We start from the raw sequence: 23470 nt of genomic DNA, 5'->3' as shown, positions 1-23470 counted from the left end.
ACAACTTTATCTTGACGAATATTCTTCACCACCTCGAGTTCACCCGATCATCAAAATCCCATGCATTCTAAACTTCGTCGCTAGTTTCAGACTCCATGTGACTTCACCTACAACTGTAGTTCCTTTTCCGTTCAACACCATCATGCACCGACTAGTGATATGTGAAAGTGCTTCCAACTTTGAAGGAATTTCACCTTCGCCCTTGTGCCACATTGTGTCAAATTCACAGTGGTTTCATCCTTTCGGATAGTCTTCTACATGTCTCACAACTACAACACCCTGCCTCCTTTCGCATACCATCACATGCACTTTGCCATGTGCATTGAACATCACATAATATACGACCATGCACTTCACCACATGCCTCTCATCATCCCACTGAGCTCCAGTTCTGATACCACGTGGTACCTAAGTAGATGCGCAGTTGCTTTACCGAGGAATCAAGCAATCACAATAAGACAGCGACATCAAGATTTGTTAACAAGGTTATGCGAATTCGCCTACTTCCCATGGCATGATTAGGTGCGCTCCACTCATCTGGTACTGCAACACGTGGCCTCCCCAGGCGCTGACACAAGCCACCCTGCGTGTGTGTTGCTATCACCTCGTCATAAGTTACATTGTATGGCACCCCCAAATTATATAGGATGCCATTGCTACAAGAGTTTGACTCCAGCGCTACTCATAACTAATCCAAACCTAATATAACTCGAAATCAAATCGTAGCCTAACTCGTACCTAATATTCGGCACAAACTCAACAAATACTAATATTTCCATTTTAATGTTGAAGTTATAATTTTATCCTAAGTCAAATAATTTTAGGTTTGACCATGATTATAGAAGAGTCGCTAGTAATATTTACAACGTCAATTAATAGCTCCCTCTCTATCTGTCTCTCCTCCCTTTATCCGAATCTTAAAGCAAAACAGATAGTAGTTGAACTTAAACATTGTGTGAAAGTCGGACTTGTCACTCCTGCCGAAAAATGACGGGATCCAAAAATAACCTAGTGGGCAACTCTGGGCGAAGACTTGACTTGGACTAGGAGATGATGAGCTAGGAGGTTGGTAACTTAAGACTAGGAGCGCTTTTATTTTATTTGGTTGCTTTGAGATAGCTTATCACGTATATTTTTTCTATAAAGGGTGTTTTATTATTACTCCAGTTCAAGCAATACACCCGGCCTCTGCATAACAATGATGCACACAGCCGCTGATAGTTCCAGTTGTAAAAAGGCAAAAAAGAAGATCACACGAGTACGTTGTGTAATAAAAGGAAAAAGCTAGACTGTAGGAGGCAAAATCCTTGTAGTATGCAACTACCCATGTTGGGTAATAAAGTCTTTCGTCGTTTCCTCTAAGCGTGTAGACACCTCCGTAAATAGGTCGCGATCCTCCAAACGCTGAAGCGACGATCATGAACGGAGCAACGCCGTACATCAGTAAATGACCTGCATAAGAGAAGAATTTTTATTATCAAAAACCTTGCCATTTCTACATAGCCAAAGCGACCATAAAACTGCCATCGCTCCCACTCTGATAAGAACTTTGAACCTAGCATCTACTCCATTTAGCCAATTGCCAAATATATTTGCAACGCTTTTTGGAGGATATAAGGTGGAACCTATCTGAATGATTGACCATATAGATCTAGCGAACTGGCATTGGAAGAACAAGTGTTTTATTATTTCCTCTTCGTGACAGAAAACACACTTAGTACAACCATGCCAGTTACGCTTAGCAAGATTATCTTTAGTAAGAATTACACCTCGACGAAGGTACCAAGCAAAAAACTTTAGTTTTTAGTGGTATCTTCATCTTCCAAATATATTTATTATTAAATACCGGTTGAATAGGTTCAATTAAGGCAGAGTACATAGAACCAACAGAGAAAATCCCGTTTTTTTTGTAAGATTCCAGCGGAACTCATCTGATCCTTGTTGTAGTTGGACAGAATCCAATCTCTGTATTAACTCAATCCAAGAGTTCAACCGAGGGCCAATGAGATCACGCTTGAATGCTACTGACGGTGGTGATGTTTCCACCACCTTCTGTATGGTATCATGTTTATGTCTCACAATATTAAACAAGGCTGGATACTGTTCACTAAGAGTGGTTGTTCCCAACCATATATCCTCCCAGAACCTTATCTCAGACCCATCTCTAATGGAAAAAGGAGACATGTGGGAAGAAGTATTTTTTAGTTGCCATTATGCCTGCCCAAAAATGCGAATCTCCTGGTTTCCAAACAACCTGCGTGATTGCCTTTGAGCCAACATACTTCCTCCGCAGCATATTCTGCCATACCCCATCCTCAGTTAACAACCTAGCTAGCCATTTACCTAGCAAAGCTTTGTTCTTAACCTCTAGATCATGGACGTCAAGTCCACCTTGATCCTTAGGACGGCAAACGATACTCCATTTTGTCAACCGGTATTTTTTCTTCTCGCTATCTTCTTGCCAAAAGAACCTAGATCGGAAATATTCCAATCTATGTAGGACTCCCTTAGGCAGCTGGAAGAAGGAGATCATATACAGTACTAGATTTGTGAGTACTGAGTTAATGAGAACCAATCTTCCACCGAGAGATAGTAATTTACCTTTCCAACTACTAAGTTGTTTCAGAAGCCTTTCCTCAACGAGTTTCCATTCAGCAAGTGTGAGTCTCCGGTGGTGAACCGGAATGCCCAAATAGCTAAGCGGAAAGCTGCCTAACCCACAGCCGAAAAGTTCGGCATATAGGTGTGCCTCGTCTTGGGCTTCGCCAAAGCAAAACAATTCACTCTTATGGAAATTTATTTTAAGACCTGACAGTTGCTCAAACGCTGACAAAATTAATTTCAGGTTTTTAGCTTTTTGTAGGTCATGATCCATAAACATAATTGTGTCATCAGCGTATTGAAGAATTGATAAACCTCCATCAACTAAATGAGGCACCACTCCTTCAATTTGACCATCAACTTTAGGACGCTCAATTAAAATTGCCAACATGTCCTTAATAATGTTGAATAACATTGGAGATAACGGATCACCTTGTCGTAAACCTTTTTTTGTTTGAAAGTATAGACCAACATCATCATTTACTTTGATGGCGACGCTTCCTCCAAAAACAAAGTTATTAATTAACGCGCGCCACTCCTCCGAAAAACCTTTCATACGGAGTGTTTGTTGAAGAAACGACCACTTGACTTTATCATAGGCTTTTTCAAAGTCGATTTTAAGGGTCACTCCATTCAACTTTTTGCGGTGCAACTCATGGATTGTTTAATGCAATGTAACGACTCCATCTAGGATATATCGTCCTTGCATAAAATCAGTCTGAGTAGGTCGAACCACATGACCAGCCACCGAATTTAGTCTAATAGTAGCGACTTTGGTAAAAAAATTAAAGCATACATTTAAAAGACAAATTGGTCTAAACTGTTGGATCCTTTCCGCATCATTAACTTTAGGGAGCAAAATTATTTCCCCAAAGTTGATTCGGAAAAGGTCCAGCTGTCCAGCATGTAGCTCAACGAATAAATCCATCTGATCATTCTTAATGAGATCCCAGAAGTTCTGATAGAACTCTGCTGGAAATCCATCGGGACCTGGCGCTTTATTAAGCTCCATTTGGAATACCGCTTTTCTCACTTCCTCTTATGTGTAAGGATTTTGTAAGAAAAGCGTTTTCCTGTGGAGATACCTGAGGGATATCATCAATCCTAGATTCATATAAGGATATAGATGTTTCCTCCGGCGGACCAAATAAGCCTTTATAATATGAAGTAATGTAAGACTTGAGCTGCTCATGGCCCTCAATCAGACCCTCATCTTGCGTCAGAGAATGAATTCGTTTCTTCCTGTGCCGTCCATTGGCCACACTATGGAAGTATCTCGTATTCAAATCTCCTTGAAGAATGAATTGGGCTTTTGATCGTTGGTACCATTTGAGTTCTTCTTCTCTCAGTAGTCCTGCTAACTTCGCATTGTATTGACTTTTAAGTTCAATTTCTTGCGTAGTTAGTAGTCGTACTTCAGCGATTGCCTCTAAATCATCAATTGATGAGGAGAGGAAGAGTTTCTCCTGCTTAAGCTGCCCAGCCAAGCGCCCATCCACCCAGGTATCTCCGAACCGATCGAAGTTTGTTATTCCATTTCTGGATGGGGGTAAACCCAGCGACCGGCTGCTCCCATACCTTCTTAACCATATCTGAGAAACCATCCCTAAGCAACCATCCAAGTTCGAATTTGAACGGTCTACGACGCTGAGGCGATGGTATTCCAGTGGTAAGTAAGATAGGAGCATGATCCGATAAAGACACAATTCGCGGTAGAACCCGTACTGATACGAGAGGGAATTTATGTTCCCAGTCCGAATCCATGAGTATGCGATCTAACTTCTCATAAGTAGGTTCAGGAAGACTGTTAGCCCAAGTGAAGTTTCTTCCAACCGTTGCCACTTCTCTTAAATCCAAACTGTCTATAACAACGTTGAACAGAAAAGGCCAATGGTTGTCAAATCTTCCTTTGCTCTTTTCATGAGGGTATCTTAGCAAATTAAAATCCCCTCCTATAACAATAGGATATGGATTGTCTTTCGCTAGATTAACCAACTCACGCAGAAAAGCAGGCTTGAAGTTATCCTGTGCGGCCCCATAAACAGAAACCAAACTCCAAATGAAATTATCTAACTTATTCCGAATGCGAAGTTTAATATAAAAATCACCACCCGAATTATCCAAAATTTCCATGGTTGAAGATCAGACTCCTATAAATAAGCCGCCAGAACGCCCCCTAGGTGGACGGGATACCCAATCAAAATCTTCCCCGCCTGAGAGGCGATTTAGAAAATTCGTTGAGTAATTCCGTTTACTTGTCTCGGAGATGGCCACAAAATCTAAAACATAGTCTCAGATGGATTCAGCGATGTGTAAGTGTTTAGCCAAGTCTTGTAGACCTTTGCTATTCTTAAACATGCCATTCATTTAGAAACTGTTGTAGATTTTATCACCCTAGCCTTTTTGTTAGGCCAAGCGTTCCTTTTATTTTGGGAGGCTCTGGATTTACGATTTGTTGCTTGTAGTTCAAAACAAGAACTAAGCATCGCGTCATCCGTGCCTACCTCTAAAACCTCTCCAAACAGTTGTGTGAGAAGCTGGCCATCCGTGATGGCCTACGCTTCGTCATCATCAACTATAGTCGGAGGGGGAGAAGACTTAGTTCCAGACATAGGAGTGAATTTTAATCTATCAAACTCCAAATGTTAAGCTTATCACGTATATATCATAGGATAGACAACGCCGGCCCTTAGGACCAAGCAAATGGGGTTAGTTTTTAGGATAAATTGTTAACGTGTATAACACAAAATAAATATTGTTAGATACACCATGAAATGTGTTTCATATTTTTTTTTGAGAACACAGTACAACGCAGACGCTCACAAACACGCACGTACAAACACCCATATGAACGCACACACGCACACCCTACCCCTATGAGCACCTCCGAGGAATTGAGTCGGCATATCTTCAGGTTGACGAAGTCACCACTGGCCCCTCGCTGTTGACGGGCACGTCACCTACCACTGAAAGCATAGCGCCGGTTAAATCCTGAAATAAATTCAGGTAAATGCAAACACCCATGCCAAGTCTAGGACTTGAACCTGGGTGGGCTGGTTCCACCACAAGGGACCTAACCACCAAAGCCAAGCTCTGTTTGCATATATAATATATATTGTGCTATAGTAATTAATAGTTTTTCTATAACTTCAATCAAAGTTTACTTAGCTTGACTTTTTAAAATTAATATAAAACTTATTCATTGAAACAGAAGGAGTATCAAATATGTCTACTCTTATACTCACTTTTTTGCATGGGCATGTGAATTGGTTACTAACATAATTTTATATTGTGATTAATTTTAGAGGTACATATGTATACAGCGTGTATGAAGAAGGTAGTAACATGGTATATAGTTTGCTCGATTAATAAAAATAAGTAGTTTTAAATGTCTTCACCGAGATTCCAAAGGCCATGGGTCTATCATATGTACATATTATTGAATTTTCTATTGCATCAGAGTTATATTTTTCCTGCGAAATGCTAACTTTTCTTAGTATATGTGTTTGACCAAGTGACGGAACTTGATAGTGTTTAGGGGCCAAGAACACCGATCATGATAAAATTTGAGTAATTTTCAAGTTTTATCACAAATATTATAGTTATCTTTAAGAAATTTTCGTGAGTGTGCGTGTCCCCCTTGGCTTGACCTAAGGAAGCTCCACCACTGTGCCTAGGGATCCAAAAAATGTGGACCGTGGTGGTACTATCGGTGGGCACCGTCACAATGTTCATTGTGGAGCCGACTATGCCTCGGATCACCATTGACTCCGTCACAATGCTTATGGTCTCCTGTAGTCTTAGGGGTCAAAAAATCAATAACCGGCAGTGATGACAGGAGCACTTTTTTTTTTGAAAAGAGGGCAAAAGCTTTGCCCTATTCCATTAATTAAGGAGAAGAAGAATAGTTTTTACAACACACCCCCCTCGAAGCAAAAGGGGGCTACTCTCGCGGCATCAAATTACTCATACACTTATCACCCGCCAAAACCCAAAGTCTAGCCTCTAACTTGATGTTGTTGAAAAGCACCGAGGGTGGCGCATGCTTGTTTTTGAAGATCCGAGCATTTCTTTCGTTCCAAAGCTCCCAAGACACAAGAAGGGCTAAGGAAGCCACATCCTTGCGTTTCGTCATATTACCCCACCAAGGATGAAGGGTGGTGGCCGGCCAAAGATTGAGGTCAAGAGCTTGAATGTGAAGCCACTCGTTTAGAAGACTCCAAAGTCGAATGGTGTAACGGCAATTGACAAGAAGGTGATCAACAGATTCCAAAACTCGTTTGCATAGGGGACACTCCCGGCAATTTGGCCACCCCTATTCTCCAAACGGTCATTAGTCCAAAGCCTATTTTGAAGCGCGAGCCACATGAAGAACTTGTATTTAGGCGGGGCCCAAAACTTCCACACCGTGGAGGCGATGGGGGAAGATGTAGCTCCAAAGAATTGAGCACGGTAGGCGGATGACGATGAATAGTGTCCATTGTCGGTGAGGTTCCAAGTGATTGCATCATCAATGCCCTCTTGAAGAGTGACTTCCGAGAGTTTGACCCAAAGGGAGATATATTGGCGGATATGTTGTAAGGTGAACTCCGCCGCCAAGTTGATTTTAGAGATCCAACCTTGATTGGTCATGGCCATCTTAACATTCCAATTTTTCCTAGTGGAGATGTTGTATATGAGGGGGGCAATGTCGATAGGCTTAAGGCCATTCAACCATGGCGCCTTCCAAAAGGGGGTCTTCTCCCCATTGCCCAACATAATGGTTGTGGAGGCGTAGAAGAGGTCCATATCCGTATCATCACAAGGGTTGCCAAGACCCACCCAAATCTTGGACGGCTCCTTCCATTCCTTCCAAGGCCATCGCAACCGAAGAGTGGCTCCGCCAATATTCTGTGAAAATAGGGCCTTCTGCATAAATTCCGAGGATTTTCCTGAAAGTTGGATTTCTGCACAAAAATGAGACACCAGAGCAGTTCTGCTGAAAACAGCGTTAGTCCGTGTTAGTTGCATCCAAAATACACAAATTAGAGGCAAAACAATAGCAAAAGTGTTCGGGAAAGTAGATACGTTTTGGACGTATCAACTCCCCCGAAGCTTAGCTTATTGCTTGTCCTCAAGCAATTCAGTTAACAACTGAGCGATAAAAGAACTTTCACGAACACATTTGCTCATATGATGTAAATATTCTCATGCTATGGCTAACACTTAGGCAGTTCATAATGAGATGCATGCAAATAAGATCATCTAATAGCTATGTCAATCATGGAGAGGTACCAACAATTAATAATAAGCATCATGAATCATGTATATAAGCAGGATTGCAATGTTCATAAGAGAGTATGATAAAGTGGTATCTCGCTTGCCCGTATTTGATCGACAAAACATAAATGCCCAGGCACCTCTGAAGTTCATAGAAATACTAGAAGTAGTGATTGTCAAAGATAAAAGCATCAAAGTTATACCACAATCAATCATATTTTGAGACAAGCATATTATACTAAGAATGACAGTTGTGCTCTCAAGATAGTGCTAAAAGAAAGAATGGAGACACAACACAAAAAATAAAAGATTGACCCTTCGCAGAGGGAAGCAGGGATTAACATGCGCTAGAGCTTTTCATTTTTTTTAAAACAGGAGTAAAATTATTTTGAGAGGTGTTTGTCATTGTCAACGAATGGTAATGGGTACACCAACTACCTCGCCAACCGGACTTCCAAGAGCGGCTCCCATGAATTATTTTTATGTTTATGTGGCACTCCTTCCAACCTTTCTTTCACAAACCATGGCTAACCGAGTCCTCGGGTGCCTGCCAACAATCTCATACCATGAAGGAGTGCCTTTTTATTTTAGTTTTATTATGATGACACTCCCCCCAACCTTTGCTTACACAAGCCATGGCTAACCGAATCCTTCGGGTGCCGTCCAACAATCACATACCATGGAGGAGTGTCTATTTAGGTTAATTAATTTGGGACTGGGAATCCCATTGCTAGCTCTTTTTGCAAAATTATTGGATAAGCGGATGTGCCACTAGTCCATAATGAAATTCCGTCAAGAGTAAATGACAAGGTTGAAAGTTAAACACCACATACTTCCCCATGAGCTATGAAACATTAACACAAATTGAGAAGCATTTTGAAGGTTTTTTAAAGGTAGCGCATGAGAATTTACTTGGAATGGTTTGAAATGCCATGCATAGGTATTTATGGTGGACACTTTGGAACAACTTGGTTTTCAGGTGTTTGGAAGCACGAGCAGCGTTCCCGCTCAGTACAAGTGAAGGCTAGCAAAAGACTAGGGAGCGACAAATCAAGAGAGCAAAGAATCGTCATAATCATGCTTGCGGCAAAATAAATTAACGGAGGCATAAAAGTGATACAAGAATTCTGAAGCAATATAAATCATCGAGGCTTAATTGACTTTTGTTCAGTCATATGCATGCGTGAGCATGTGCCAAGTCGATATAAATGAATTATTCAGAGGAGGATACCACAATGCCATACTTACTTATGAATAAAACAATGCAAGCAAACATCCATGACATGCTACTCATATTAATAAATTGGAGCTAAACATGAGAGATCATGAACTACTAGACTTTCTCAAATGACATATACCTCACATGAACCAACTAAGCATGCTCACACGGATGAGTATATGTACAAAAATGAAAACAAATAGAGTTCATACCAGCCTCTCACCACAATCCAATTGTCGTAGATCGTCATTATTGCCTTTCACTTGTGTAGCTTGGATAATATGAAATGAAAACCACGCTCCAGCCACCGAATACCATCGAACTCAAGATGAACTTTACAAACCAAAGAAGAACAGCAAATATTTTTGGTGTTTTCGAATTGGAAACAAGAACAAAAGGAAACAAGCAAACAAAGCAAAATCTTTTTGGATTTTCTTATAGCAAACCAACGATAGCAAATAAAGCAAAATAAATGCAAGAAACCAAAACAAACAAATGGTGAAGAGAAACAACAGAAATATTTTTGGTCCTTTTGTGTTTTGGGAAAGAAACAAAGCAAAAACAAGAAATAGCAAACTAGAAGACTCATAAACACAAAGCAGCAGAAATTCGTCAAACTTGACAGCAGCACAGTACTCGATTTTTAAGAAATTCTTCCACTGCTCAAATCGAAAAGTGTTCAACTAATGAAAGTTAGATAACAACCTGGGGAACATGCACAAAAATTGGCTTCGCAAAATACTGTTCTAGCTATTTTTGGGAATTTTTTCGGTAACAGTCCAGAATCTGTTTTCAGGCAGCACATCCCCAAATATCATCTCCCTCTCATTAGAAAACCACTCAAACAAACTAAACAAGTATGTACAAGTATCCAGCAACCATAATATGCAAAGAATGAGTGATGCCGGTATACCTCCCCCCAAGCTTAGGCTTTTGGCCTAAGTGGAGTTCAACCCCAACGAGGGTCGCTGTTCCTCGCCGGTGGATAATGCATGGCGTAATCATAGTAAGGTTCCTGTGCAGAAGAAAAGCGTGGAGGCTCCACATGCCCAACATGATGATGCGAGGAACTTGCTGCATCGGATGATGAGTCGAGGTGTTCCTTGGCCTCCTCCGTGTTGTCTCTTGCATGATGGCCTCCTCCCTCTATGTGTGCATTCAGTGCACCTTCTGTGACTGACCAATCCTCCCTGGAACCAAGGTTAAATAGAACAGGCGCAAGCAATCTTACTAGTTTTTCAGCCTTCTTAGTTATTCTCCAAACTTTCTTATAAAATGTCATCTTATAGAACAGGTTACCCAAATTAGATGAATCAGAAACAAATTCATGTTTAATCATAGAGACTATGTCAAGTTTTTCTATGGAAAGTTGAATATCAAGATGATGAGGTTCTACATTATGCAAAGCTAGTAAACGAGAGGCGATGAGACCTCCGCAAATTCCACCTTTCTCACGGTTAGTAGCAAGTCTATAAGCTATCAATGCCCCCAAATTATAAGTCCTACTACCTTGCAGTGCAGCAGCTAGAAAAGCTAAATCTTGGATAGATAGTTTACCACCACTCTTTCTAGCAAGAACGCATTTAGTAATGAAATAAGCAAAGTAGCGGATAGCTGGGAGTTGAATGCTAGTAATTTTACCACCATCCTCTGAGAAACTCCTCCCATGACAAATCATCTCGAAGAGGCTTAAGAGCTCTCGCGGCGATCCCCTTATCTTCTCACATGACCCCCATTGCGGTACTCTAATTGCTGTACAAAAATCATTGAATGGCAAGTTGACAGTTTTATTATAAATCTTATACTGAACCATGGGGTTAGATCGCGACCAATTGAACTTAAAATCCTGCACAACAGACATAGTCAATTTTGCATATTGGCATGGTTCTCCATCAACAAAATCATTCAACCCTGCACGAGAAATTAGATTCTGAACATCTTCCAGTATTCCTGCGCTTCTCATGAAATCTGTGCACGGGTAGTAAGAGGGGTATACTCCCTCTTCGCGGTTCACTCTCATGACTTGTTGCACCTCCAATTCTTGTTGGTTTAGTTGATGTCTATTCCACTCCATTTTCTGAAATTTTTCAACAAACAATATAAAATTTGATTTGGTGACATATAATCAAGGGGAACTACTATAGGAACTTGCTAGAGTACTAATCATGCATCAAAACTAGTTTATACAACTTAGAACAAGCATGCGAGCTCACTAAACATGTTACCTACAACAGCAAAATATTCAAGATATACTCAACCAAACAAAATTCTACTTGGATAATCGGAGGAGTCACATACCGGAGAGCAAATGTGCCAAATTTCAGACAGAAATCTGGGCTGAGCAAAGAGATCGAAAAATCCTGAGCTCTTGAGCAAAAACGCGAGTGAGAGAAAGCTGGTGTCGATTTTTTCGGGAGAGAGAAGAGTCTGGGAGGAAGAGATTCTGAAGTGGGGCAAAGGGGGGCCCACACGACAGGGTGGCGCGCCCCCCTTGCTGGCCGCGCCAGCCTGTGGGGTGCCACCCTGGGGTGCCCCACAGGTCATCCCCAGGTGCTCCCAGGTGCATTTTCGAAAAATAGGACCAACGGTATAATTTTTGTGAATTTTTGAAAACTTTGAAAAATGCACATTTCTGGGTATTAGGTTTATTATTACTGGCCAGGAAATTTTTTGAAATCTCTAATTAACTAAGGAACTTTGCAAATCAAAAGCGCTACAGCAAATAAGACAAGTGGAGGGAGAAAGAGATGTTGTTTACCTCCTCTATGCATATAAAAGGTATTTGTTAACAAGGTTGATCAAGTCTTGCCACCAAATAAATTTTACATAGCATATGAAGAAATAAACCTCAAATCAATCATGTTACCTTGAATTGTATTGATATGGATCCAATCATAAGACTTTGATAACCTTCTTTAGGCTCATATATAGGACAATCAATAGTTCCAATTTTGATAGTTCTCACATTAGAAATAGTATTGACTCCACATACTTTATCAATCCTCTTGGGGAAATAGACGGTATGCTCCTTATCATCAACATTGAAAGTAACCTTTCCTTTATTGCAATCAATAACAGCCCCTGCGGTGTTAAGAAAAGGTCTCGCAAGAATAAAAGACATATTATCATCTTCAGGCATTTCCAACACAACAAAATCAGTTAATATCAAACAGTTATTAGTAACTTGAACAGGAACATCCTCACATATACCAACAGGAATAGCAGTAGATTTATCAGCCATTTGCAAAGATATATCAGTAGGTATCAACTTATCTAAATAAAGTCTCTTATAAAGAGAAAAAGGCATAACACTAACACCTGCTCCCAAGTCACATAGAGCAGTTTTAACATAATTATTCTTAATAGAACAAGGAATAGTAGGTATACCTGGGTCGCCCAACTTCTTTGGCACTTTGCCATTGAAAGAGTAATTAGCAAGCATAGTGGAAATTTCCTCATTGGGGATTTTCCTTTTGTTAGTAACAATATCTTTCATATACTTTGAATAAGGAGGCAATTTAATAGCATCAGTCAAAGGGATTTGCAAGAATAAAGGTTTCATCCAATCACAAAATTTATTATAGTGTTCTTCTTCCTTTGATTTTAATTTCTTAGCAGGAAAAGGCATTTGCTTTTGCACCCAAGGTTCTCTTTCATTACCATGTTTCTTAGCAATAAAATCTTCTTTAGTATACTTTTTATTTTTATCATGCTTTTCAGGTTCATCTTCAACTTCTTCTTTATCAGAAGCATCATTCTTATCATTATCATTATCATTATCATGTTCATTACCACTTTCAGTTTTAGCATCAGAAATAGAAATACTATTAGGATCATTAACAGGTTCAGAGGATTCTACAACATTTTTATGTTTCTTCTTCTTTTTCTTCTTAGAAGGAGCACTAGGTTCAATGCGTTGAGAATCTTGTTCAATTCTTTTGGGATGCCCTTCAGGATATAGAGGATCCTGGGTAGAGACACCACCTCTAGTTGTTACTTCATAAGCATGTTTCTCTTTAGAATTATTATTTAGCAAGTCATTTTGCACTTTAGTGTGTTGATCAATTTGAGTTTGAATCATTTGAAAATGTTTAACAAGCATCTTAACATCATTGGAGGTTCTCTCCACAATATCATGCAAATTGCTAATAGCTTGAGAATTTTCCATTAGATGATTCTCTACTCTCATATTAAAATTTTCTTGCTTAACAATATAATTATCAAACTCATCTAAGCATTGTGCAGGAGGTTTTGAATACGGAATATCTTCCCTAGTAAAGCGTTGAAGGGAGTTTACCTCAATCATGGATGAAGGGGGAATTATCTCACATATATCTTCTATGGGAGGTAGATTCTTCACATCTTCGGATTTAATACCTTTCTCCTTGAGAGACTTCTTAGCTTCCCTCATATCTTCATCATTCAATTCAATTAAACCTCTCTTCTTCAATATTGGCGTTGGAGTTGGTTCAGGTCTATTCCAATCATCATGATTCCGGCTTATTCTAGCCAATAATTCTTCAGCTTCGTCTGGAGTTCTTTTCCTGAAAACACAACCAGCACAACTATCCAAATATGCTCTAGATTCAATGGTTAGTCCACTATAAAATATATCAAGTAGATCATTCTTTTCTAAATCATGTCCAGGTCGAGCTCTAATAAGAGAACAAAATCTTGCCCATGCCGCAGGCAATTTCTCTTCATCTCCCTGGTCAAACCTATAAATTCTCTGTAAAGCAATATGTTGAGCACTAGCAGGAAAATATTTTCGAAAGAAAACATCACGCAAATCAGTTGGACTTTTAATAGAACCAGGAGGCAAATTATTATACCAAGTTTTAGCATCATCCTTTAATGAGAAAGGAAAATTTTTAATGACAAAGTAAGTACGCATCTTGTCATCATCAGAAAACAAGCTACTCATAGAAGAAAGTTCATTCATGTGTTCTACAGCACTTTCTTTTTCAGTACCACAAAAGGGTGCTTTCCCTACAATAGCTATATGAGATAGATCAAGAGAAAAATCATAATCGTTATCCTTAATGCATATAGGAGATGTGGCAAATTTAGGATCAGGAGATAGCTTATGTCTAACAGTATATTGTGTAAGAAACTTTTTAATTTTACTTGCATCAGCAGTAGCATTGCATCTATTAATAAAATCATCATTAAGCTCCACATAATCTTCATCAGGATCATCACTAGAATAATCAAGTTCAGGTGAACTAACAGGTGTAGTGACATTTTCATTAGGAGTTTCAGCATTTTCAATTTGTCTAGACCTAGCAATTGTAGCATCTAGAAAGGATCCCAATGAACCACTATCATCAAGCACAGCAGAAACATTATCAATATTATGAGAATTTTCAGATTCAGCAGAAGTACCACCAAGCGAAGCTTGTGGCGGTGAAACAAGTTGACTTATCACAGATGGTGAATCAAGAGTAGCAGAAGTACTCAGAGTTGTACCTTTTCTTGTAGTGGATGGTAATATGGCGACTTTAGAATCGCGAGGTTTACCCATGATGGAGAATTTGCAGCGAACAATATCAATCCAAGTGAACTTCCAAATAAAGCTATGCTCCCCGGCAACGGCGCCAGAAAACAGTCTTGATGACCCACAAGTATAGGGGATCGCAGCAGTCTTCGCGGGTAGTATAACCCAATTTATTGATTCGACACAAGGGGAGACAAAGAACACTTGGAAGCCTTAACTGCGGAGTTGTCAATTCAGCTGCACCTGGAAACAGACTTGCTCGCAAGAGTTTATCAGTAGTAACAGTTTTATAGCAGTAGCAGTAGTGAAATAACAGCAGCAGAGTAACAGAGACAGCAGTAGTGATTATAGTAAACAGCAGGATTAAAATACTGTAGGCACGGGGACGGATAACGGGCGTTGCATGGATGAGAGAAACTCATGTAACAATCATAGCAGGGCATTTGCAGATAATAATAAAACGGTGTCCAAGTACAAAGCAATCAATAGGCATGTGTTCCAATTATAGTCGTACGTGCTCGCAATGAGAAACTTGCACAACATCTTTTGTCCTACCAGCTGGTGGCAGCCGGGCCTCAAGGGAATCTACTGGATATTAAGGTACTCCTTTTAATAGAGTACCGGAGCAAAGCATTAACACTCCGTGAACACATGTGATCCTCACATCACTACCATCCCCTCCGGTTGTCCCGATTTCTGTCACTTCGGGGCCATTGGTTCCGGACAGCGACATGTGTATACAACTTGCAGGTAAGACCATAAACAATGAATATCATGATGAAACAATAACATGTTCAGATCTGAGATCATGGCACTCGGGCCCTAGTGACAAGCATTAAGCATAACAAGTTGCAACAATATCATCAAAGTACCAATTACGGACACTAGGCACTATGCCCTAACAATCTTATGCTATTACATGACCAATCTCATCCAATCCCTACCATCCCCTTCGGCCTACAGCGGGGGAATTACTCACACATGGATGGGGGAAACATGACTGGTTGATGGAGAGGCGTCGGTGGTGATGATGGCGATGATCTCCTCCAATTCCCCGTCTCGGCGGAGTGCCAGAACGGAGACTTCTGGCTCCCGAGACGGAGTTTCGCGATGTGGCGGCGTTCTGGAGGCTTTCTGGCGACTTCGACCTCTCTCTGTGCGTTTTTAGGTCGAAGGCAATAAGTAGTCCGAAGGAGGGCATCGGAGGTCAACCGAGGCCGCCACGCCATAGGGCCGCGCGGGCCCCTCCTGGGCCGCGCCGGTCTATGGTGTGGGGCCCTCGGGCCTCCACCTGGCTTGTCCTTCTGGCTCCGCCAATATTCTGTGAAAATAGGGCCTTCTGCATAAATTCCGAGGATTTTCCTGAAAGTTGGATTTCTGCACAAAAACGGGACACCAGAGCAGTTCTGCTGAAAACAGCGTTAGTCCGTGTTAGTTGCATCCAAAATACACAAATTAGAGGTAAAACAATAGCAAAAGTGTTCGGGAAAGTAGATACGTTTTGGACGTATCAAAGAGCACGAGAGAAGAAGTCGGCATTGAGAACTCCTAGCCCCCCGAGGTTTTTGGGTCTACAAACAATGTCCCAATTGACTTTGCATTGTCCACCGGAGACCTTGTCGGTGCCCGCCCACAAAAAGGCTCTTTCCATCTTCTTCATATTAAGCATAGATCCGGTAGGAACATTGAGAGAAGTGCAGTGGTAGATAACTTGTGAGGCAAGGACGGATTTGACAAGCGCGATACGGCCCGCCATGTTGATGAGTTTCCCATTCCAAGACGGGATCTTCCGGGCCGCTTTGTCCTCAAGAGATTGGAAATCCGTTCTACGAAGGCACCAGATGGAGAGGGGTAATCCGAGGTACTTCAATGGGAACGAAGTCCTAAGAACCGGGGTGCCATGGAGGATTTCGTCAAGGTCAATGTTGTGGCAACAAATAGGCACCACGGAGCTCTTGTGGAAGTTGGTGCAAAGGCCCGTAACCTCTCCAAAACCTTGAAGGATGGCGGTAAGGTTTTGCACATCGTGTTTGGATGGAGCAATGAAGATCGCCGCATCATCGGCGTATAGAGATGTCCTCAAAATGGTGGTCCTCCTTGCAATCTTGTGAAGCAAACCATGAGCGGAGGCAAGTTCAAGAATTTGGGTAATGGGGTCGATAGCAATGACAAAAAGGAGGGGCGACAACGGATCCCCTTGGCGTAGCCCACGGCCATGCTTGATGGGCGGGCCGGCCACTCCATTAAGAAGGACCCTCGAGGATGCGGTAACAAGCAAGGCCACCACCCAATTCCGAAAGCGTGGCGGAAAACCGCGTTTTTGGAGGAGGTCAACAATATAGTCCCAACGCACGGAGTCGAACGCTTTTCGGATGTCAAGCTTGAAAAGAAGGGCCGGCGTTTTTCTCTTGTGAAGCCTCGTAGCAAGATTCTTGACATAGAGGAAGTTATCATGAATGCTCATTTTCTTGATGAAAGCACTTTGCGCCTTAGAGACAAGGTCATCCATATGCGGTGCAAGCCGTAGGGAAAGCATTTTGGCGATGATCTTGGCAATCCCATGAATGAGGCTAATAGGCCTAAAGTCGAAATCTCCTCGGCCCCATCCTTCTTGGGCAAAAGGGCAATGTTGGCGGAGTTTAACCAATGGAAGTTGGCCGCATGGAGGTCCCCAAAGAGATTGATCGCTCTCATAACGTCTTCGGAAATAATATCCCAACAACTTTTGTAGAAGGCACCCGTAAAACCGTCCGGTCCGGGGGCCTTGTCCCCCGGAAGTAGGTTGATGGCGTTCTTGACTTCATCCTCGGTGAAAGCGGCATCAAGGGAGGACAAGTCCGGCTCTTCAAAGTGGAGGCCGGCCCAATTGAGGTCCGAATTGCGATGTTGGCCTCTTCCCATAACATCTTCGAAGTGATCGGAGATGACCTTCTCTTTGTGGTTGTGGTCGGTTATCCACCCATTGTTGTGTTTAAGGCGGTGAATGTGGTTCTTCCTCCTCCGCCCATTAATCTTCCTATGGAAGAATTTGGTATTGGCGTCGCCCTCCCGTATGTTGGTGATCCTCGAGCATTGCCTCTTACGAGCCCGCTCAATAACCGCAAGGCTCACCACTTTATTGTAGTTGCCTTTGCTTGGCAATGAACCATCTTCATTTGTTTCCTATTCTCTTTTCTATTGGTAATCTTATGACGATTGCCCCCAAAACGAAGCAGAGTAGTAATATTGTTCTTGCATCACACAATATATTAGGAAGGGGAGGACTTATGCAGGGTAGTGCTCATTCATGAGTCATCACGCCGAGATTAAGAAAAAATAACTTGAAGCAGAATCCTCCAGACAGGCTTCAAGCACGAAATGTTTATTGATCTGACAAGAGCGGAAGTACATAGACTTGAGCATACAAGCAAGCAAAGCAAGGAGGGGACGGACGGAACAGGCCATAATACTCGCTGATCCGTCGATCCTTTTACAGTACCGTGTACTATACAGATACACATCCAAAGACAAGCAAACAACACGTAAACCTGAAGACTGACGATCGACCAGCTCCAGATGACTGAAAACCCAGCAGCAACATCAGGAGGTTATCACTCAAAAACCTTGGCAACCTGCTGAGATGCTAGCCGAGAGACTTCGCCACCTGCACCAACAGCCGAACCACCAGGACCCAGAAGACACTCAAACTAGGGATGGAATGGATCAGTTGCTTGCTCAAATAAGGCAACTGAATCCGTCCAGGACCGACGACGCGACGAAAAGTAATACAGTACTACTACTAGCGGCAGAGTAGCAAGTAGGAGGCTGTCGATTATTTTGCCCCGTCCTCTGCTGCGCGCACTAGAATGAGCACAGATTAGCGGCACAGGAGCGGATGCAGGGGATGTTCACTTGCCGTCGGCGTCGTCAGCCACCGGGAGGCCTCCGGAGCCGTTCTTGTCGGCGCGGGCGACGAGTCCCGCGGCCACGCTGGCGACGGCGGCGACTACGTCCTTGATGATCTTCTCCTTGATCTGGCCACGCCGCAGCGGCGGCGGCGGCGTGCTCCCCGCAGTCGGCGCCCTGTTGCCGCCGGCGGCGGCAGGAGCTTGAGGCTGGCACCCCTTGGTGGACATCGTCGAGCTGAGCTAGGCGATTCCGGCTGGTGGGGGAGACGAGGTAGGGAAGGGACTCTGTGTGGATTCTTTTGCAGCAGAGGGCAGTATATATGCCATGGCCTCCGACCCCCGTGGCCGTGGGCAGAACAGGCCGGGAAAAGGACGGATGGTGGATCCCAAAGCACCGGTCCCACTGGCGGGGTTCGAGAGTGTTCCCAGGGGACATGCGCTCTCATTGACAAGTGGGGTAGGCTAGTATCCGAGCCCATCGCCAGTGGCTCAACGTACGAGCAGGTGGGGACGTGTCAGTGACTCAGTAGGATGGTCGTGGATATCCAGACGTGGTCGGTCGATCCTGGGCCCGCCGTGTACTTTCCAGTCAATGGCCCACTTGGTGCGAGTAACCAGCAGTCTAGCAGCCGCCAGCCGGCCCGGCTTGGATGGCAAGAAATTCGGAAACGACGGACTCGCGCGTCATCATCGTTCGTCAAGTCCTGTGATGTTCGCAGTGATGATAGCAGATCAAGGGAAGCAGGTTGGATTTGGAGGAGGATCTCATGGGCGTCGGGTGTTTCCTGCGCTTCGCCACCAGCTCGAAAGTCGTCGACGGGGAGCCCAATTTTGGAACTTCGGGGAATGTGGTGTTCACATTACACATCAGCAGCACATGCGATAAGTTAAGGCAATAAGCTTTTCAGCCACTTATGCCTCTTCGAAAAACCTCTAATCAGTTATGGTCCTTCGCAATCACGCCATTTTGATTGTCTTATTATTTGCAGTCCGTCCATGACACATCAGTTGGGTTGACCAGTTTCTTTTTAAGATCTATGTTGAAAATGACGAAGTTATTTGAATCTAACCACCCCAAGTGGCGTAGCTGTTTTATCTAGAGGGTTCAAAATTATTTCTAGAGCGTCCAAATCTTTGAAAACTAGCCAACCCAGCTAGCGTGTCTTAATTGAATCTGGGCAAGAAACGGGCAATGATTTGAGTGCACCAACTGGCGTATCAAGTGGCCTAAACAATCTAGTCCGATCGACGGGACTCTAAGAAGGCCATAAGCGGCTGAAACCTTTTCAAAGGGCCGCAAGTGGCTGAAAGTTCGCATAAGGGTCACTTACGACAAAGTGTTCCTTTTTATCGCTACTTCTTTTTCATTGCTAGAAAAATCTTTAACATATCATTACAATTGTTGTGTCACACCTAGGGTTGCGACCATGACTCCGTGGATGATATTGCCCATATGAACCCACTTCTTCAAACTTGGCAATTTTCATTTTTTTTGAAAAACTAAGACAAATGGTGCGTGCCTAGGTGCCTACCTTCGAATAGTTTTGAAACAGAGCATGGTTTTTTTGCCATGTGTAAAAGTTGGTAATAAGAGGACTACAATCAAGTTTCTACCCAATGCCTACATTTTGTTCCATGCCAACCAACTTAAGCAAAAATCAAATCATAACTGCCAAAAAAGGATAGAAAATTAAACTGTCATTGGTACCAACTAGGAGAACTAGTCGAGCGGTGATTGCAACAAACTATGTGTATACCAATTCATTGGAACTCCAAACACAGTGTTGCAACAAATATCTTCTTCCTCACAAAGATGACTCGAAGTCTAGTATAGAACACATGGAACTCGGAACTCTCAATCATCCTCCTCTAACAATCATGTACAATAATGTTAAAAGAGTAGTAAGAATGGTGAAAATAGAATGTAGTAAATCCTTTTGTATTTTTGAATAAATAAGTGTGTGATTTAAAATGACAACAAAATTAAAGTAAATGTTGTTTCTTATGATAGAAAATGGACAGTGGGTTAATGGGTTCACTTCATCTCTATCGAAAACATGGTGGCACAATATAAGCTTAAAATGACAAGTCATGACGATTCAAGTTCTATGTTTGTTTGTTGATACAAATTTATATGGACATCATATTCTAATGTTAATATGATGCTACACATCTCGTCAATGCTTCCTAGAAAAGTAAGTTGTTCGCATACTTATTAAGTAATTAAACAAAGCATCGCATTGGCATGACGTTGGAAAATCTCATGTATGTGATTGTAAAACCAATGCCGCTCTTTCTCTCGGTGAGAAGTTTAAGAACACTGCCTTTCCTTCAACCCTAGCGAGGTAGCACAAGGTTGGTAAACACCCATGGTTTTTCCAGATTTTCTGTGACTATCCAGGGCTTACTATAAGTTCTGCTCCATCCAATATACATGTTTCCCTACACATGCCGTAGCAAACTAGTTTGATTAGAATAAACATATAAGACAGGGTAATAATATGTATCTTAAAAAGGAAAAAATGGAACCATGCAACCACATAATTAAGTTGTCTCGTAGCAAAATCTCCACCATCATGGGTATACAAATAAGACCATAATCTTGTAGAGCGGCTCATGTGATTCTAATCAATGAGAGCACATAGAAAGAGATCTAATTAAAGAACTTCCACAAACACATGTTGTGGGGGTAGACTAATCTCTATTCATCATGGAGCCGATGAAGAAGTCGTTGGAGATGCGACTGGCCGGGAGAGGCTCTGGCGGTGTTTCACCCACCGTTTTTCATGTTCTCTCTTTTTGTGCTTCGCCTCGTATCGCCCTCTCTCTCGCGAAAAGTCCCAATGAGAGATCTATATGGTCCATTTTAAGTCAAGATGGACCCAACGACGCCGCAAGTATCGATTGGATCAAGGGAGGGAGCGAGCGGAGTGGGGCCCACCTTGGGGTGCCTAGGACTTCTGGGCGTGCTGAGAGGCCTCCTAGTCCCCTCCTTTGCCTCTTGGTCTCCAGCTTTGACTGATACTCTTAATTTCGCAAAAAAAAAATGATGTGAGATTTTTTCCTGAATTAATAGGGCTTCGGAAGGTTCCTAAAACACACACAAAAAAGTAAGAGTTTCCTGTTCTCTTGCATTAGACATCAAATAATGGGATATCGTGGAAAATCCCGTAATTCATTAAAAACGGTGGTGAAAAGTTGCAAGTATCATGGATAATATTATAATAAACTTCAAACTACATGGGTACATTTTCCACGTGTCAACATCCCGAAGCTTAATATATGCATAATTTTTCATAACTACTAAGTTCTACTCATATGATCCCATCTACTATATGCATAATGTTTCATTAAAGGTAGAAGAGCAGCAAGTAATCATCGAAGAAAATGATTAAAAAAATGATGTAAATATCTGTGGTTTGAATATACACTAGTAGAAAATCTCTCATCAGTACCGGTTCCAGAGGGGCATTCGTACCGGTTGAGCAACCGGTACAAATTATCCGGCACTAAAGGCCCCCCCCCCCCCTTTCGTACCGGTTGCTTACGAACCGGTATAAAAGGTCCCTCCACGTGGGCCACCAGGAGAGCTCAGGGCCAAGGAGCTTTGGTACCGGTTGGTAATACGAACCGGTACCAAAGGTTCCCACCCGCGGCAGGGAAATTGCCCAAATCTCTGCCGCGGCAGAGAATTGGATTTTTAGGGTTTTTGGAGGGGTTTAGGGATATCGGTTTGTTTCATATCGCGTCGATGCACCAGAAACGCGTTTGGGTTTAGGTAGTAAATGAAGATCAAGATGATGCATAGCAAGTTGGTGCATATAATATAACACACATGTAATTGCATAAGATCGCAAATTAAGTAGCACTATGCATGAAGATCGATCTTCATGCATAGTGGTACTCTCCGAGGCGTACTCTATATATGTCTATTACATGTAGCATAGTGGTACTCTTCGAGTCAACTATATATGTAACATGTACATCTTCATTCATAGTGGTACTCTGCGAATGGTGGTATGACGTCTCGAAGGAAAAATCCCGCCAATTCCTCGCCTATTGCTATGAAGCGGTCATCGATTGAGAGCTTGTTCCGCTTTCTTGCCAACTATAAAAGAATAAGATACAAATGAATACATGAAACAACTATTACCGAAACTCAGCACAACTTATGATAAGAAAACAAATTTGTGAAGATTGTTTTTGTACCTCTTTATTTCTTTCATTATTCGTTTTCTCGCTGACAATTCTGCGGATGTACTCGCAAACGAAGAATCCACAGAGATCGGTCCCTTGTGGTTGTTGTGGGCATTTCTTTACAAGAATATAATTCAATCAAACAATAGTCAAGTATGATAATTAAAGGTGTGTGGACCTAGGTAGTACTACTTACTTTCGCCTTCCATCGCAGCTTCGGTGTCCATTCACGGGACGTATCTTCCTTGATGAAAGTTTCCCATACGCTGCTCGACAAAAGAAAATGCATAAAAGAGTCATCAATTAGTTCATAGCAGGAAATTAACGAAACAAACCGATAAGAATTAAAATTACCTTCTGAGCATTAAATAACAAGACAAGTATAGTTCCGATTTTTTGCTTAGTGAGTCATAGACTTCAACTTCTCCAATTTCCAAATTGATGACGAGAAGAATAAAGTGAAACCTACGCACGTTTCAATATGTAGTGTCATATATATAAGTCATTAGTTAAAATTTTGACATACGGTGAGCAAAATATAATGTGTTATAAGACAAGAAGACTCACTCGAAGTTGTAAGGCCAAATTATTAGCTTTTTGTCACGTTGTCGCTTCAAAAACCTTAGCAAAGTCTCCGGTGTATCCTTGTTATAGAGAGGATCTTCTATAGTTTTAACATGCATTGTGTGCGGGTCAATGAACCCAATGTCTGTGATATCGTCCCTTTTGCATTCGAGCATCTTCGATCTGCATAATATAGCGCAGAAAAGATTATAATCTGCAGACAATGAACTAGCTGAGCTAAAGACT

This window comes from Lolium perenne, chromosome 1 (assembly GCF_019359855.2).
Source record: "Lolium perenne isolate Kyuss_39 chromosome 1, Kyuss_2.0, whole genome shotgun sequence".
In the NCBI taxonomy this organism is placed as follows: Eukaryota; Viridiplantae; Streptophyta; class Magnoliopsida; order Poales; family Poaceae; genus Lolium; species Lolium perenne.
Note: the sequence above shows the minus strand (reverse complement) of the source record.